Source organism: Lissotriton helveticus, chromosome 6 (assembly GCF_964261635.1).
Source record: "Lissotriton helveticus chromosome 6, aLisHel1.1, whole genome shotgun sequence".
Classification (NCBI taxonomy): Eukaryota; Metazoa; Chordata; class Amphibia; order Caudata; family Salamandridae; genus Lissotriton; species Lissotriton helveticus.
In genome coordinates this window covers 539,949,154-539,968,079 of record NC_136067.1, presented here as the reverse complement: position 1 = coordinate 539,968,079, position 18,926 = coordinate 539,949,154, and positions in this window count along the sequence as shown.

Below are 18,926 nucleotides of genomic sequence, written 5' to 3'. Positions count from 1 at the left end.
CGCCCTGACTCTCCAGACTTCAGTCTCTGCTCCTAGCACAGAGTTCGAAGCCCCCAGCTTCTCCTAGTAACACGTCATTGCTAGTTTGCGCGCACCACCAGGTTAGAGGTCCCGGCTCCTCAGGTAGCCCCCTCCATGGTTTCCGCCCCATTCATGACATATTCTGTTACGTTTGCATCACATGTCTATGTATACGCCCTGTTACACCTCTTTTCACCCTTATCTTTCGCGACTGCTACGCGTCACGCCTATTACTCCACCCACTGCTACGCCCATTGCAATGTAATGCTATGTGTTTGCGATATGTATATATGCCCATGTACTGTTATTAAAAAGTGTTCCTTTGTCCCGATCCTGACCCCCGACAGCGCTGTCGGGCCCTGCCATCCTATTCCTGTGCAGGTTGTCCTGTTCCTGTCCTTATGCTGTAATAAACCTGCAAACTCCTACTACCTCGAATCTTGACTCTTATTTATTGAGCTATCTGTTATTCATTTATTCATTCAAAAATAGGGTATTATTTATTTATTTACCACATAATGGCGCCCGAATAGGGACTTGCCCTTTCCCCACGCGTCGGTGAAGCCACGCCGACCCCCTGACCCTCTGCAGTCGTGACGGAACTCTTCTGCGCACCGGCAGATATTTCTGCTTCAAGTATCCCTCAGGCCCACGGAGGAGACGGAGGAGGCGGTCCAGCATCCAGACGAGACGGTGGAGGAACGCGGCGAGTCCCGACCAGAGCCCAAGCCGAGAGTCCAAGGTTCGAGGTATCCGGAGGTCCACCCGTAACAGAAGTCCGAAGTTCGTCCGTCCGGCGTCCAAGCAGTCCCGTCCAGTCTGAGGCCTTCCGTTCTTGCTGCCCGGTGAGTACCATTACTGGGGTAGTATCTAGACAGGGTCAATTTAATTGACTCTGGTCTGTGGGCTGGTGGTACACAGACCCACAAACGAAGTGTCCACTTCGGTGGATGCGGGTCCTGACGTGTCTCTTTATGAGACCGGTAAGTTTCGTACTGTTTCAGCAGTGCATCTGGTTTCTGTTCTAGTCAGTTCTGTTCTCGAGAAAATTCATGTATTCTGTGTTCCGTATTCCAGGTAGTATTCTGTTCGAACTGTTATTTTAAATGTTCTTCATGTATTTTAATGTCGTGGTATGAATGGGGAATAAGTATCGTGTTTATTGTGTATTGTATTGTGTCTAGATTATAGTTCAGTCATGCCGCTCTTTTCGAAATTACGTCAGTTAAAAACCAGAAAGGGTCTGCTGGAAGCAGCAGTTCCGGTTCCGCCTAGGGACAGTCCAGGTCATTTTATGTATCAGAAGCATGGCATAAGCGCCATATTATATCTAGATTTATGGGTAGAGTATACCAAACAGTTGGAAGAAAAGTATAGATGGCCCGTATCGGGTACATGGGATGCCGAGTGCATCATGAGAATAGAAGAAGCATTATGGAAAAAGAAAGCCAGACAGTCACAGAAAGATGCAATCGAGTTATGGCGCAAAGAAGCTCATAAAAGAACCGAAAAAGAAATCAGAAAGTCAGAATTAAGTAGAGAATCCTCAGAACGAGCACAAGAAAAAGAATTAATCGAGATAGGTGAACGAGTTAAAGCCGAACAATCAGACAGACAGAGGAATGCCCTCATTAAGGGTATGTACCCTCTTCTTGCCGAGGGCCTGCCAAAAGCGACCCCGGAGGCATCCAGTAACTTCCCGCCACCATTAGTTCCGATCAAGCTACGTCACAAACCGACCGCAGCTGATATTTTCATCTCGTCCTATTTGGACGACACAGTCCCAGAATATGCAAATCCTGTTCGCGCTCCGCCAGTCCCTGTAAATCAGCCCGCATTTCAACTTCCTGCCGTGCAAAGACGAAAAGCATCAGTTGATGATTCTAGTTTAGGGGCCGCAGGAGGAGGTCCTCCTCAAACCCCGCCGCCACATAAGCGTTTAACGACAGCCGAATTACATATGCAAGCGTCACAACGTACGCCCAGACATCAGTCTGTTGCAGAAATAAGAAAATCCCTTGCCGAATGCTGCTATGACCCAGTCCCAGGCGAGGATGATATGGTTTTATATTCATTACGCGTAAGAAATGTGGCCGAGTATCTAGTCACCCTACCGGATATGAAGGAAGATCTAGACAGAATATATCGTTTCATCCGTACAGGGGAAGATCCAGAAAGTATTAGTGATGTCATGTCCCAAAGGAAAGCTGAGACCCAGCTCATGATATTAAAGTTTCTGATTAATTGTCTAATAAGAGAACAAGATTACCCGTCCAAAAATCAGGCCGAAATGAGAGCCCTGATGAAGTGGAGTAATAGTATAGCCGAGGGTAAGCACAAGACTATCAGTGCTATGGAGAGTATGTACAAGAAAATCCGTAAAGAAATAATAAAGTTACACGAACAGCGTAAAGCAGCACAAGTAAACGAGAAAGAAAGTAACTCTGATACTGAAGAGGTAGACGACGAGAATTCCGCCAGAATAGCGTATGTAGGAAAATCTAGATTTCCAGATCGCCATTTACGTCTAGAACCCAAGTCTACTTTCCATCATCCAGCACCAGAACAAGGTTCTCTAGAACAAGTATTTCAAGCTACCGATCACATTCTGAAATCACGAATCGGTTACAGTGAGTTAAGTACTATGCATGAACAAGAACTAGTCCGATCAGCAGTCCGATGGACTACTGATTCTACCACTTTTCCAGACGAAATAGTGGCACAAATGTTTCTGAAACTGCCCCCAGCCGAGCAACGACTGGCGGGTATGTATATGATTCAGCACCTCATTACATTGTATGAGGGTCAACACTCTGATCCAGGCCCGTTACACGATGTCCTGAACGAGTTACTCCAGTATAGATGGAAAGGTCTAGGTACCGATTTAATTAGTGTCATTCTGGAACAGCGTCACAAATATAGAACGTTTTTGAATCCGCATTTTGTTCATGTCTCACCCCCAGAAAGTAAACCATTTTACATGGAGAGACAGAATCCGTTACGAGAAGTCCACCCAGTTAGAGGAACGGGTGGCGAACTAGAACGAGTGTTTGTTTACACCCCGATCACAAAGATGGAACTCCTAGAGATGAAGAAATTAATTCCCTGTCATGATAAAGATCCAGCAGGGTTCCACCGAGAATTAAAAGACATGCTCCGTATGGGAGAATACACGTACCCAGATATAATTAAAATGTTAAAAGTTCTGCTGCCCGCAGGGGTGTATGAAAAGCTCAAGGAAAAAGAATGGGAGGTGGGAGAGAAAAAGATCGATTGGGCAGTTCTAGAAGACAAAGAGAAGACACGAGTACCAGGTACCGGTCTTGGAGATAAATGTAAAGAGTTACCAGAATTATTGATTCAAGTTTTGCCCAGATTATTAACAACTAAAAAGGAAGACTGGGATGCAATCTCAGCCTGTAAACAGAAACAAGACGAAGACATTAGCGATTTTTATTCTAGATTTGAGAAATGTTTTAGCATCAACAGTGGCCTCAAGACAAGTAGTGAGTCATACCCCCACCTTTTTGTTACTAAATTAGTCGAGAATTCAAGTCCACCAATTAAAAACCGAGTTTTGAAAGTCGAAAGTACCTGGCAAGCTAATACCCCGTCCCAGATGTTGCAGATGCTCCAATACCACCAGAATAGAATCAGAGAAGAGCAAGAACACGAAAGAAAGCGTATGAAAGACACGAAAATGAAAGTACTAGTTGCACAATCCGTTCCTCAAGACAGTCAGAAGAGGGGTCCGAATCAAGCCAGTCATCCTGCAGCTCCCGTTAAAGGGAACTGCAATTATTGTAAACAGCCAGGTCATTTTATAAACGAGTGTGCAGTTCTGAAACACAACATAGCTACCGGTAAGACTAAAGAAAGACCACGTCCACCTAGACAAGAACAAGTTTCACAGACTCCTCAGCCACAGAATGCACAACAGACAGTTACAACACCGCAGCCTATCGCTGCAACGCAGCATGTCACCCAGCAGATGTACCAGTATGCACAGTCTGAGTATCCAGAGTACCAACAGTATTCATGAAACAGCCTAGAGAGGGAGGTAGGCTTGCCTCTCATCGAGATACCTGTAGATCAAGAAGGTCCCTATGTTCATAGTCAAGTATTAGGGAAAGACAGAAAGTTTTTGATTGATACAGGGGCAAGTAGGACCACAATAAGTCACGCCGAAGTACCAGGGGCTCCGCTCTCAGGCTCAAGAAATGTTTCCCTTGGATTTTCAGGAAAACCTATCGTAAATGAAATATCAAAGCCAGTTACTCTAGAAGTAGGTCCATTGTCCCGCACTACTGATCTGTTACTTACTAAGTCATGTCCAGAAAATCTGTTAGGCATTAAAACACTGAAAGAATTAGGTGCAGTTATATGCTGTTCCCCAGAGGGAATACGATTGTTCCTACGTGACTTTAAGGGTCACTATGTATTACGAGATTTTGATCCCAGATTGTCCAATGTTCCGCAGCATCTATGGGCGCAAGGTCCAACTGATGTAGGTTACATGCAAATCACACCCCATCGTGTGACTCTCAAGCCAGGTGTAGTGTTACCACGAATCAGACAGTACAGATTGCCACCTGAGGCTGTAGCAGCCTTATCCAAAATTATTGACGAGCTCATCGCTCAAGGAGTAGTTGTAGAAACTGACTCCAATGTATGCAATTCTCCGATCATTCCAGTCATGAAACGTACTGATCCAAATGCACCTCCAGTATATCGATTAGTGATTGACCTACGAGAACTTAATAAATGTATTATTCCTCAGTACCCAGTTGTCCCAGATATCTCTTCCCTATTGACAGCCATTGATTCAGAAGCTTCATTTTTTACAGTCATTGACCTCAAGAACGCGTTTTTCAGCGTTCCCATTCATCCAGACAGCCAGTTTCTTTTCGGATTCTGTTTAAACGGAAGAAGCTATATGTTCACACGAGCTCCTCAAGGTTTCACAGAAAGTCCTAGTATTTACAGTCAAGCACTTAAGAGACAACTAGACAATATTCACATGCCAACTGACACTGCCCTGCTCCAGTATGTCGATGATCTACTGATCACAGCCCGTTCTGAACGTGCTTGCGAGCGAGCATCCCTTACAGTCTTGTATTTCCTAGCCGAGATGGGGCACAAGGTGTCCCCTTCTAAGCTTCAATTCTGTGTCCAGCAAGTGGTATACTTAGGACACTTACTGTCCAAGAGGGGTAGGCAGTTGACACCTGACCGTATCCAGTTAATAGCGAGTCTTCCTCAGCCCAAGACCCAGAAGGAGGTACGTGCTTTTATCGGCCTCACTTCTTACTGCAGACAATGGATTCCTCAGTATGCATTTCTAGCCAAACCACTGATACAGTTAACGACACAGGAGGCAGCCGTATCGACTGTACTCCCTTGGACATCTGAACATACACTCAGTTTCAATGAGTTAAAGAAGGCTCTATGCCAAGCTCCAGTTCTAGCGACACCGAACTACAGTAAGCCTTTTACACTTTTCGTTACTGAACGCGAAGGTACAGCATTATCTGTTCTCACACAAGATCAAGCAGGACAATACAAGCCTTGTGCTTATTTTTCGAGCACATTAGATCCTGTAGCCCAGGCTCTGCCTGCGTGCCTCAAGTCAGTTGCAGCCACAGCACTAGCTATCAGACAAAGTGATTCCATAGTATTAGGACATTCCTTGACAGTACAAGTTCCACACTCCGTGGAAGTTCTTTTAAACCGAACACAGACCCAGCATTTGACAATTGCACGTTTAACAGGTTATGAATTGACACTGTTCCAGCCACACATAGAAATCAGACGCTGCAACGTTCTCAATCCTGCTACACTGTTACCATCAGCTAATCCGAATCCTGCCACACATGACTGTGTGGAAGTAGTCAACATCACGACAAAGCCAAGACAAGATCTGACAGATATTCCGTTACCAGATCCCGACCTGACACTTTATGTGGATGGTTCATGTATGAGAACAAGTACAGGAGAACTAGTCGCCGCGTATGCAGTGACTACTGACACTGAAGTTATTGAAACACACCGTATTGACACTTTGTCCGCTCAAGCAGCAGAGCTAGTTGCTCTGACCCATGCCTGCATATACGCCAAGAACCGGAAAGTTAATGTTTACACAGATTCACGTTACGCATTTGGAGTCGTACACGACTTCGGAGTGCTCTGGCAAGAGAGAGGTTTCATGACTTCTCATGGAACCAAGATTCAGCATGGTCTCCTTATTCAAGCTCTGTTAGATGCAATACATTTACCGACATCCATTGCTATCATGAAGTGCAAAGCACATACGAAAGTTACTGACATTATTTCCCAGGGTAACGATCTAGCAGATCGCACAGCCAAGCTTACAGCACAGACTCCAGACATTCCAGTTAACATGACACACACTCCAGATCCGACTACATGCATGACAGTTAAGGACCCTACTCAAGATGTCATAGATATCCAGTTACACGCTACTCCCGATGAAATCAAGAAATGGTCCGAACAAGGAGGGGTCCAGACAGATCAAGGATGGTTAACGAAGGGTAGAGCCACATGGTTTCTCCCCGACTCTATGGTTCAAGTCATTATTAATACTGCACATAGTCCAGCACATTTAGGAGAAAAAGCTATGTTAGCCAGTATCCAGAACATTTGGTTCAACAAGCATTTACGAGCTGCAGCCAAGCAGAAAGTCCGTACCTGTATGATATGTTGTCAGTTTAATCCAGGTAAAAGTGTCCCGGTGGAACAAGGTGGATTCCAACCTCCTGACCACCCTTTTGAAGTCCTCCAGATGGATTACATTCAGATGGAGCGATGTCGAGGTTTCAAGTATGTCCTTGTAGTTGTATGCGCTTTGTCCAGGTGGACAGAAGCATATCCAGTCCCAGATTACACAGCCGCGACCACTGCCAAGCAGTTGGTTCGTGAGTTCTTCCCCCGTTATGGACTCCCTAGAGTCGTATATTCTGATAACGGCCAGCCATTCTCCTCAGAGTTAATGAAGCATGTTTCCCTTTTGTTAGGATACCAGTGGAAGTTTCATTGTGTACGCCATCCTGAAGCAGCCGGTCTCGTAGAGAGACATAATCAGACCCTGAAAATCCGCATCGCCAAAGTATGCAAAGAGAAAGGTGTGGACTGGCTAGTAGCTCTGCCAGTCGCTTTGTTCTATTTGCGCATGGTCGCACATTCCAGATCAGGTCTGTCCCCGTATGAGGTCGTTTTCGGCCGCCCCCCTAACATGTGGGGTACTCCTAGACCCCGAAGTATTACCGATGTTTCAAGTAATATGCTGACAGATTACCTAGCTTCCTTGATGTCTGCCCTCAACTCTTGTCGTTCACAGGTTGCCGCCGCATTTCCAGACAATACCGAGGTGGCACCGCATGAAATCGTTCCAGGATCCATGGTCTTGGTTCGCAATTTTGACCGCTCAAGTCCGCTAGAGCCTCGCTGGAAGGAGCCCCGACAGGTCCTCCTCACCACCCGTACAGCCGTGAAGTTGGAGGGTCGCAAAGGCTGGGTGCACCTTTCGCACGTGAAAAAGTTTTGTGGACTGAAACCCGTCTCAAAGAACATTTCCCAGGATTTGAAGGATTGCCAAAGTACTATTCTCAAGGACTGTCCCGCAAAAGACATTGCTACAAACCCTCCCCTGTTAGAGAAAACTCCGCAACAGGAGTACAAGTTGAAACTCCGGTCTAGTAAAATAAGTCAGCCAGTTTGATTGTCTAAGTCCTCCCCTAGGTGAAACGGTTAGACTGTTTCTGACATGTATAAAATAGACCCCCATAGTGAGAGAGTTAGTCAAAACTCAATTCGATGTATCGTTTTTCTATGTTTCATATTATTTCTCAGCATTATGATTTCCTGCACCAGTTACGCATTTTACCTGTATCTCCCAGTTCCTCATGTAAATAAGTCTGCTAATGCTACAGTAGAGCATATGTTTAGTGATCTGCCTCCTCATGAACTCTCTTACCGCCTCGCTATGCGAAATAATTCTTTCATCCGCATGTTACATTATTCACACCAGACCAGCAATGCCACTAATTGTTGGGTATGTGGTCGACTCCCCCTTTTCCAGACGCCGAAGGGAGTTCTGCCCCTCTTTCCTTATCCTTTTTCACATAATGGTTTGTGTGGAGCATGGTCCACGTTAACGTCATCCTTAACAGATATGTCTTTTCTTAACAGTACATGTTTCCCAGACAAGCAAGGTCTCCCCCACAGAACAGGTTTAGATCTAGAAAATGAAGTTTATAACTTAGGTAATTATTCTTCGAATTTTATGGTCCTGAATGTCCAGTCTGATTCTACTCCAGACTTACCTGCTATTTCAGTATTACCAGTCAAAGGTGAATTATGTGTCCGAAATAATGGTTCCGTACACGTAGGACATAGTGATTGTACTACTATTGTCAAGTATAGTGACAGTGGGAAATCTATTTTCAAAGCTTCACGCCATTCTTATTTTATTTGTGGTCAAACTGCATATGTTCGTCTGCCCCTCGATTGGGATGGAACCTGTTACATTGCCTTCCTACTGCCACCAGTTTTCCTAGCCCCATCTGATTACCATAGAAACACACATCTAGTACACATTAGACATAGAAGGGAGTCCCCCATTGTCGATTATACTGAAACTGCTCTAGAACAGTATACAGATTTCAACAGAGGTTTCTTCTTCTTTATAGGACCTATCCAGAATAGTAAGCTGATCCGTAGGTTAACTAGAACCCTTGAAGCTGTAGTAAATGAGACTGCCTCTGCTCTAGGTAATTTAACCGAAGAGCAATCTGCTATGAGATTTGTCGTTTTGCAAAATCGTCTCGTCCTTGACGTCATACTGGCCGATAGGGGCGGGGCCTGTAGAGTCATTGGATCTAGTTGCTGCATTTTCATTCCAAATAACGCGCCGTCTGTTTATTCAGCTATAACCAGACTCCATAAAATTGCCCATCTGTTACACCAAGATCCCGGCACCTGGACATGGTCCGGTTGGTTCTGGAATATAATTTCCGCCTGGGGATGGAAGGTCTTGTCCTTTCTAGGTATTGCAGTAGCGATCATATTCAGCTGCTGCCTCTGTATACAATGTGGCCCTGCGATTTGCGGCATTTGTGCTACCTCTTGTATTCCTAGTCCCAGGCCCCGTTCTAGAACCCGTTCCAAGAAAATTCGAGACGAGCAAATGATACTGTATGAAATGATAGATGGTATCATGAATATTGATGTTTCCTGAAGAAAACGTAGTGACAAGGAGGGAATGTGGAAAAGTAAATTTTGCCATGTTCTGTGTCCCTACGTGTCATCCATCATATGTTATGTGTGCATGATTAAATATGCATATGCATTCCCCATGTTTGATTAAAGACGCAATTACAGTTGTGTCCATCTCTAGTATGCCAGTTTCCAGTCCTCGTGAATACTACGAATATCAGGCCTATGTAAAGCTACGTTGCCACGTTTCTCAGTGTGCACGTTATTCCATTGTAAAGTCCCCGTTTCTAGGCCTCAAAAGGGCCCGGACACCAGATTCAGCTCTTGTCTCCTGTCTCCTGAAGCCTCGCTGAGGAGCGATACAGCCCCCACCTGTATCCTCGACCCTTCATTTACTTCCTGCCTCACAGTGCCCGGTTCAGCCTGGCTCTGCCTCTGAGTCTGCCAAAAGTATGTTATGATTCCAGTTATCAGTTCAGTCCTTCTCCTCTGCATTCCTAAAGCTACTGAATCGCATCAATAGTTTCCGTCATTGTCCAGCCTTTACGGCCCCATGTTAGAGAAATACTGCATTTAATGGTCATTTAATATTCCTCATCACGCACTACATGTAGAATAATGCATGGTCCAGTCTTAGTGTCTGTTAGCCTTTCCCCTCCTGACTTTTAGTCCATATCAACATGTTCTCTAAACATCAGATACTAGATACTGTTTAGGTACATGTCGCCCTGACTCTCCAGACTTCAGTCTCTGCTCCTAGCACAGAGTTCGAAGCCCCCAGCTTCTCCTAGTAACACGTCATTGCTAGTTTGCGCGCACCACCAGGTTAGAGGTCCCGGCTCCTCAGGTAGCCCCCTCCATGGTTTCCGCCCCATTCATGACATATTCTGTTACGTTTGCATCACATGTCTATGTATACGCCCTGTTACACCTCTTTTCACCCTTATCTTTCACGACTGCTACGCGTCACGCCTATTACTCCACCCACTGCTACGCCCATTGCAATGTAATGCTATGTGTTTGCGATATGTATATATGCCCATGTACTGTTATTAAAAAGTGTTCCTTTGTCCCGATCCTGACCCCCGACAGCGCTGTCGGGCCCTGCCATCCTATTCCTGTGCAGGTTGTCCTGTTCCTGTCCTTATGCTGTAATAAACCTGCAAACTCCTACTACCTCGAATCTTGACTCTTATTTATTGAGCTATCTGTTATTCATTTATTCATTCAAAAATAGGGTATTATTTATTTATTTACCACACTCTGTAAGACCCTAGTACATTTTAGGGCAGGGGGATTAAAATGACCTCTTAAAAAGCGCCACAGGGCCCATTTGCACACTGGTGAAGGGAGGGGGGCTGAGCTAACGTGTGCAAACACGCGCTGTGGTCGTTTTAATTTGGTGGATAAAGTCCCCTTGAATCCTGAGTGTCCCTTGGGTTCACCTAGCCCATCAGGTATCGCCAGTTAGCGCCAGAGAGCTGCGTTGCAGAGAGGTGTAAAAGTGGGCATGGCCTGGACCACCTCTCTGCAACGCAGCGCAGTGGCGCTTACTGGAAGCATCTGGTGGGCTAGTTAGCCCCCAGAGGCCCTCAGGATTGAAGGGGAATTATTTCCTCAACTTAAAACGCGCCACAGGGCGTGTTTGCACACGTCACCTCAGGCCCGTCCCCTCCCTTCCCCACTGTGTAACCACACCCTGTGGCTGTTTTAAGTTGGGAGATTAAGTCTCCTTGAATCCTGAAGGTCCTTAGGGTCAAACTAGCCCACTAGGTACCTCCAGTAAGCGCTGTTACAGAGAGGTGTTAAAAGGGGTACGGTCTGGACCACCTCTCTGCAACGCAGCGCAATGGAGCTTGCAGGAACCACCTGGTGGGCTAGTTGGCCCCCGGGGGCTCTCAGGATTGAAGGTGAATTATTTCCCCAACTGAAAACGCGCCACAGGGCGTGATTGCACACATCACCTCAGGCCCCATCCCCTCCCTTCACCACTGTGTAAATGCCCCTTGTGGCCATTTTAAGTTGTGAGATTATGTCCCCTAGAATCCTGAGGGTCCCTAGGGTCCAACTAGCCCACTAGGTACCTCCAGTAAGTGCCACAAAGCTGCGTTGCAGAGAGGTGTAAGAAGGGGCACTGCCTGGACCACCTCACTGCAACGCAGCTCCATGGCGCTTACTGGAGGTACCTGGTGAGCTAAATAGCCCCCAGGGGCCCTCAGGATTGAAGGGGAATTATTTCCCCAACTTAAAACGCACCACAGGGTGTGTTTGCACACGTCACCTCAGGCTCCGTCCCCTCCCTTCCCCACAATGTGGCCGTTTTAAGTTGGGAGATTAAGTCCCCTTCAATCCTGAAGGTCCCTAAGGTCAAACCAGCCCACTAGGTACCTCCAGTAAGCGCTGTTGCAGAGAGGTGTTAAAAGGGGTACGGCCCGGACCACCTCTCTGCAACGCAGTGCAATGGCGCTTACTGGAACCACCGTGTGGGCTAGTTGGCCCCTAGGGGCTCTCAGGATTGAAGGGGAATTATTTCCCCAACTTAAAACACAATACAGGGCGTGTTTGCACACGTCACCTCAGGCCCTGCCTCTCCCATTTTATAAAAGCCCCGGGGGTGGTAGTCCCCTTTGGGCCCCCATTATAATAAAAACATTGCTCCTGGGATTTGGCCCATCTAGGGGGTAATTAATAATGAAGCGCGGGAGCCCGCGCTTCATTTTCTTCGACTGGATCCACGCGCCCTGTGTGGATTTTGTCGATTTAAAAAAATAATAATAATAATTTGGGGGCCCTGGGGGTCCTTGTGGGACCCCCGAAGCAGGCCTAGGGGGTCAAGGTGTTTCTACCCTGCCCCCTTTTTGCATTTTGCACACTTGTTTGACTGATTTCTTGTGCCTTGGTTCTACCAATTACAAAGCCCGGGGGGGGGGGGGAGGTGGTCCCCGGGGCTTGGAGGTTCGCCACGGACCCCCTAATTTTAATACTTAGAAACCTGGGTGGGGGCTTGGCGGGCCTTTGAGCCCCTAACACATTACATAAAAAAGCCCCAGGGGTGGCGGTTCCCGGGGCTGGGTGGGCTGTGAGCCCCCCCGCAATTATGTCAGATAAGCCATAGGGGTGGCCGTCCCAGGGGCTGGGGTTCCCTTTGGGCCCCCTATCCCAATAGTAATTTTGCCCCCTGGATTTGGCCCACCCGGGGGCTGAATATTAAAGAAGCGCGGGAGCCTGTGCTTTGTTTTTTTTTTTTTTTCTCTCTGCACGATCCGTGCAGCCTGTGCGGATTTTGCTGATTTTGTTTTAAAAAATAATTTATTTTGGCCCTGGGGTCCTTGTGGGAGCCCCTAAGCAGGCCCCTTTTTTGCTTTTTGCGCATTTGTTTAACTGATTTCTTGTGCCTCGGTTGTACTGAGGCACAAGATGGCTGCCAACACTTCCTGGTTTGGAGTGTTGGCAGCCAATTAGCATAAAGCTCGTGATTGGGAGGGTGCGCGGATCCTGTGCGGCCATAGAAATATATGTGCTTTTACTCTTGGATTTCTCAGCAACTACGGAACGGATTAACATCATTTAACAAAAAGGGGTTTTCTGAACCAAGAACTACCTCTTTGCCAAATTTGGTGAAATTCCGTTCAGTAGTTCGGGATTTAGCTGTGTATCAAGTTTCCTATGGGGAAAACACGTTTTGGGACCCCCTTTTTTCTCGGTCCGCGCTTGCCGAACCACCCCGGGGTAGGCGCTGGCCGGAGCGCCCCACGAGTTTTGAACATTTCGTGAAGATTCATCAACCGGCCCCAATGTTTTCGGAAATAGAATGTTGTGAATTTCCTATGGAAAATAGGTTCAAACTATAACTACTTACTGGTGACATATATATATATATATATATGTATATTACCTACTGGCGGTCGCCAGTAGGTATATATAGTTAGGATTTTTTCTCTATGGGTTTTTTGAAAATTCTATGTCTAATAACTTTGGCGTTTGTGGACGGAATCGGCTGAAATTTTCAGGAAAATGGCACATTTTGTTTCTGAGCAGCCCTTGAAAATTTGGGGGGGTTCGTCCAGTGGGGGCCGAGAAAAAAGGGGGGTCCCAAAACGTGTTTTTAACATTGAGTTTACCATAGGGCGGTTGGCCTCACTTTTAGCCCGAACGGCTGAATGGATTTGCACGAAACTTGGCAAAATTGTAGGGACTGGTAGCCCGATGTGCCTTTTGTAGGTCTCAATATATGTGCTCCAGTGGATTTTGAGAAATTAACGTTTAAAAAAAGATATATATCTGTAACAGCGGACCGGTTAGCGCTCTGGTTCGCGGACTTTTCGCGCAACGGAGCTTTGTGAAGCGAAGCTGATTGGTTCTCCGGCGTCTGTCAACATTCCAAACAGTCCGTAGCGGCCGCCATCTTGTCTCTCGGTAGGATCGAGAGACAAGAGGAGGTCAAAACAAAGGGGGAAATAACTATAAGGGGGCATAGTAGATCCTCGCTGACCCCCTAGGTTTGATGTGGAGGTTTTAAAAGGGCCCCGCGGGGCAAAAAAAAAACAAAATATTAATAATCGAACGGCTGAATGGATTTGCACGAAACTTGGCAAAATATTAGGGACTGGTAGCCCGATGTGCCTTTGCTAGGTCTCAATATATGTGCTCCAGTGGATTTTGAGAAATTAACGTTGAAAAAAAGATATATATCTGTAACAGCGCTCCGCTTCGCGTACTTTTCGCGTTACGGAGCTTTGCGAAGCTGATTGGTTCTCCGGCGTCTGTCAACATTCCAAACAGTCCGTAGCGGCCGCCATCTTGTCCCTCGGTAGGATTGAGAGACAAGAGGAGGCCAAAGCGAAGGGGGAAATGACCATAAGGGGGCATAGTAGATCCTTCCTGACCTCTTAGGTTTGATGTACCATTTTGCCAAGTTTGGTGTAATTCCGTTCAGCCATTCAGGCTGTAGACGTATGTAAATGTCCTATGGAAAATTGCATGGGGAAAACACATTTGAAAGTGTTGAAATTTAGAACCAATTAAAATGTTACTTTGGTTTTGTATTTGTGTGTGATGAAAGTTAATTGGTTATGTATATATGTCAAATGAGAGGAAACCACAGCCATTTTGTGATACTACTGTCTGAGGTACATTTGTGAGGAATTTTTGGTGGTGAATTTCTGGTGTTTGATTTACACAGTACTAACACTTCTGCTACTTTTAAAAAGGTGAGTTGTTAATTTGTAAGGGGAACTATGTTGTACACTTGAAGATAATTTGAAAAATGTTTTCTGTTATTTATTTGCAGTCCTTCTGTTATACTAAATACTTGATGAAGTTAGTTTTATATTATGTATTACTAAAAACGATAAATGAAAGTGATTATTTTTTTCTGCAATTTACAGCAAGCAATTTCAAAATAAAATGGCTCACAATGAAGAGACCGTGGCAATTTCTTTTGAATTGTCCACTACATTGATTGAAATTGAGAGCACCAATAATGAAATATTGTCACAAGGAGGACATGACTTGTATGATTCCATTAGATTGATTGAAATGGACAGCACCAAGAATGAAATATTGTCACAAGGAGATGACTTGAATGATTCCACTACATTGATTGAAATTGAGAGCACCAATAATGAAATATTGTCACAAGGAGGAGATGGCTTGTATGATTCCATTAGATTGATTGAAATGGACAGCACCAATAATGAAATATTGTCACAAGGAGGAGATGACTTGAATGATTCCACTACATTGATTGAAATTGAGAGCACCAATAATGAAATATTGTCACGAGGAGATGACTTGAATGATTCCACTACATTGATTGAAATTGACAGCACCAATAATGAAATATTGTCAGAAGGAGGAGATGACTTGAATGATTTTTTTGATCAATCTCTTGATGGCGAATTTATCGAGTGTTTGGAGACCATAGAGTTACAAGAATCATCATTGCAGACTTTTAATGAGGAGATTCCAGATGAGATGATTGAAGAGGAAATTACTGATGAGGACATGTTACTAGTTGTTTCAAATTTAGAAAATTCTGAAGAATAAATTTATATTTAGAAATCAAAAATTGTTTGAGACATTATTTATTTTTATTTTTAATTTATGAGGTTGTAGCGAAGTGATTGTAGTATAAAATGAGACTTATAGTATAGAGTGCAACATTTTTATGTTACATGGTAAGTTTACTCATATTTACTTCCCTTCTGCCACTATATTATCTCCAATGTGTATTTGACATGTCTTCTTCATCTCCGGCCTCCTTTCTCTCACTGTGTGTCTCCGATGCATCTTATCGCTGGTATTTTGTGTAATTACAGAAGAGAGTAAAATAAAATAGTTCGGAACGTGAAAAGGGGGCAAAGTAGAGTACTCCTCACCCCCTAGGCCTTTTTAGGCGGTCCCAAAAGGATCAGTTTCTGCTTTCCTGAGAGATTATGGTATGAGTTCCATATACCACAATAACTTGCATTACAACATGCAAGATATCTATCTCCTATTACCAACTTTTGGAGATATTCGCGCTAAGCGCGAATATCTCCAAAAAGTAACACCTGCCCTGAGCAGTTCTTAGCCATGTTATCCAATGGGAGGTGGATAACATGGCTAAGAGTATTAGCTCGGTAATGCATGAATATCGCTGAGTTTTTAGCGATATTCATGCATTGCGGCCGTTTATTATCGCATTTGCGATAAACCTTGATAATAGTAAGGTTTATCTTCGATAATTTCTGACGATGCTTAGTGGTAAAAAATTGGTTGGTAAGCATCGTTAGCGATAAATATCGCTTAACTTTGGTAATATGCCCCAACGTCTGTTAACGTTCGATTCGAAGGAAATGAGGAAGTGTTGAAAAACATTGTCTGCGCCATCTTGCCTTTTTTGAAATGCCACACTTTTGTCGTGCACGGCAGCCATTTTAGATGTCTTGACCAGACCCACTCTCTGCACGCTGTCGATTCGTAGCATGGCTCCTCACCCTCGTAAGCATCTCCCCCAGGCACTGGTCACCACCGCTCTCTGTCTTATGCATGGGCAATAAACCTTCCCCCATCTGCGCTGCTCTTCCCTGAGAATCACACTCTGTGCCCGCCCGACACCTCCCTTTCGCCCTATTCACTACCGCACCCTCTGACACTCCTCTTCCTCTGTGTCCGAATGTCCAGGCCGGTCCTAGGCTATCAGCTAGCCCTGCAGATGTAGTTTATGGCCCCAGCTGTAAAGAATCACCCCTCTTCAAAGGAGTTATAGTAGATCAAGGCCCACACCCGATGTGATCCGTCACAGCACACGCGTTCCTACTATCTGAAAACCATCCTGTATTGTGATTGGGGAGGGGACCGAGCCTGAAGCGGAAGATTCCAGGAATGACTCTTTGTACATCAAAGTTTTTACAATTATGTGTCACATTAAAAATATATAGCACTCCAACAAAGTAGTAGGAATATAAAACTTTAATAACATATAAATATATACAACAAAACAAAAACAGTAAAAACATTTAAACAACGAAGAGACCGTGGCAATTTCTTTTTAATTATCCAATAGATTTATTGAAATTGACAGCACCAATAATGAAATATTCTTGTCAGTAGCGGTCTGTTGTGCGAATAGTTCCAAGGCAGCAGAACGCGCTGAAATCTAGATGGCACGAAAGTGATGTCAAGTAAGTTGCCGCCCAGCAAAAAACGGCGTGGGGCGCCGCGGGGGTGAGTGAGTCCAGTAGGCACCACAGCTATTCTTACCGGCATTGCAGAATTACTGCTGGGGACAATGCCTGTGCTGTAGCAGGGTCACAGCAGAAACAAAAAGGATTCTGTTGAAGATGTTGTTGGTTTTCAATTTGAAAACAGTTCTGGTGTCAACTGCTATGGTAATGTAGTGGTTAATGTTTTGTTTTCTCTAGAAAATGTAAAAGAGGGGGAGGCAGTCCAAAGTTCCGTTAAAAGGGCAAAGGAAAGGATCGGTGGTTTGAACTATCAGTCAAAAAGGGGAGGGGGTGCAATAATTTTTCCTACCGGGTCACACTGTGCTTTCACCGGAAGTGAGGTCTGCAGGATTGTAGTAATTCAAAGTGAGGCTGGCGCCAGCATGGGAGCGCCGACGTCCCGCGGATACAGTTTCGTCACTCCACGGGCGATCATGGCAGTCATTCCCCATCGGGGGTCGGAGACTCCCGCGGCTCCTCTAGAATCTTCAAGGTCGTGGAGGACTACGGTGGTGGAGTCAACCAGTGACCGGGCCATTTCTTTATGTTGGGCCCGCTCTTGCCAGGTCGACCGCCATTTTGAGAGTTCGGCAGCTACCGGCGATCGCGGGGTCACATGAGCGGACGGGCTCCACCCTGCCGGGCGAGACGTTGCAGCATGGCCACAGTGGAAGAACCGTTATCTAGGTCGTTCCGAAACTGTGCAGCACTGTAGTTGTTAGGATGCCACCGCCTGGAGCGCTGAGGGTGCAGCTGGGAAGCCTCCACCTGGGGAGGCGGGAGAGGCCTGTTCGCACCGTCTCTCCCTCCCAGTGCACCCCACGGCGTCTCGCTTGAGATTTGTTATGGCCGGACCAGGCGATGAGGACGAGGGGGGGGTCGGAGGCATGTGCAAGACATCCCCCTCCAGTGTTGTCGCAGCCATTATAAAAGAAAGAAGTGTCCCGTCCGTCTTCGGGCCGGGCTTCCGGTGGATGTCGGCCGGACGCCCCTGGCTCTGGCCCCATGAACGGGTTTCTTGGTTTATCGGCTGCAGCCGGATCCCGTCGGCCTCGGCCCCCCGACCGTTGGTGGTCGGACCGGAAGAGCATGTGGCGGGACTACCTGCAACTCTCAAGGGCCACCGCGGCCGGACTGGGAGAGAGAGGGGAGGGTCGAGGAGACATTCCCCCCCCCTGCAACTGTTCAGCGTTGTAAAGGCAATCCCCTGGCCGGGTCCCGCTGGTCTCGGCCTCTCCTCCGGCTACACCCTACGTTAGGATCTCCTGGCCGAGGCGTGGCAGCAGGACCTGCCTTATATGGGCTGCTCCCGGCTGGGCGTAGCCGGAACCCTGCCCCACCTTGGAAGTTTCCAGAGTGGGGGTGGATGTTCTACTGACTTGCATTTTCCCTAGTCTATCGATTTTTTTGGCGTGGCAGGCGGTGGGACAGCGAGGGGTGATTTGGTTTCTCTTACTGTTTTTCTGGTCTCTCACCACTGGCATATTTTAACGTTTTCTTGTTTCTAGGACATTAATAGGTTTTATCATTACGTTATGTTATCGTTTCTTTGTTCGTTGTTTAATATAAGTTCATGTTCATCAGTGGCCTACTGATTTTCGTTTTCCTATTTTTTTCTTTCCAGGTTGTTTCATGGTAAAGTTTCTGTTAACAGGATACAGTGATCACTTCGTTATTATTGCATATGTCCTTTTCACTAGGGGTGCTCTCTGGTCGGGCCAGATGACGTATCTCTAGTAAATGGTCCGGGTGAAAAAGGTGCATCAATCAGTGGGGAGTAGATAGGCATGACAGATTACAACGGGGGAGAACGGTCCGCATTACGTACCCTTTCACTACTTGCAAAGATTTTCCTACGTTTATTTGCAAACAGGGAATACCTCCAAAAAGAACTAATTCCCAAACAGTCAATGTTCGGACAATCAATCAATCAATGAGGAATGAAATAGGTACGACGTGTTA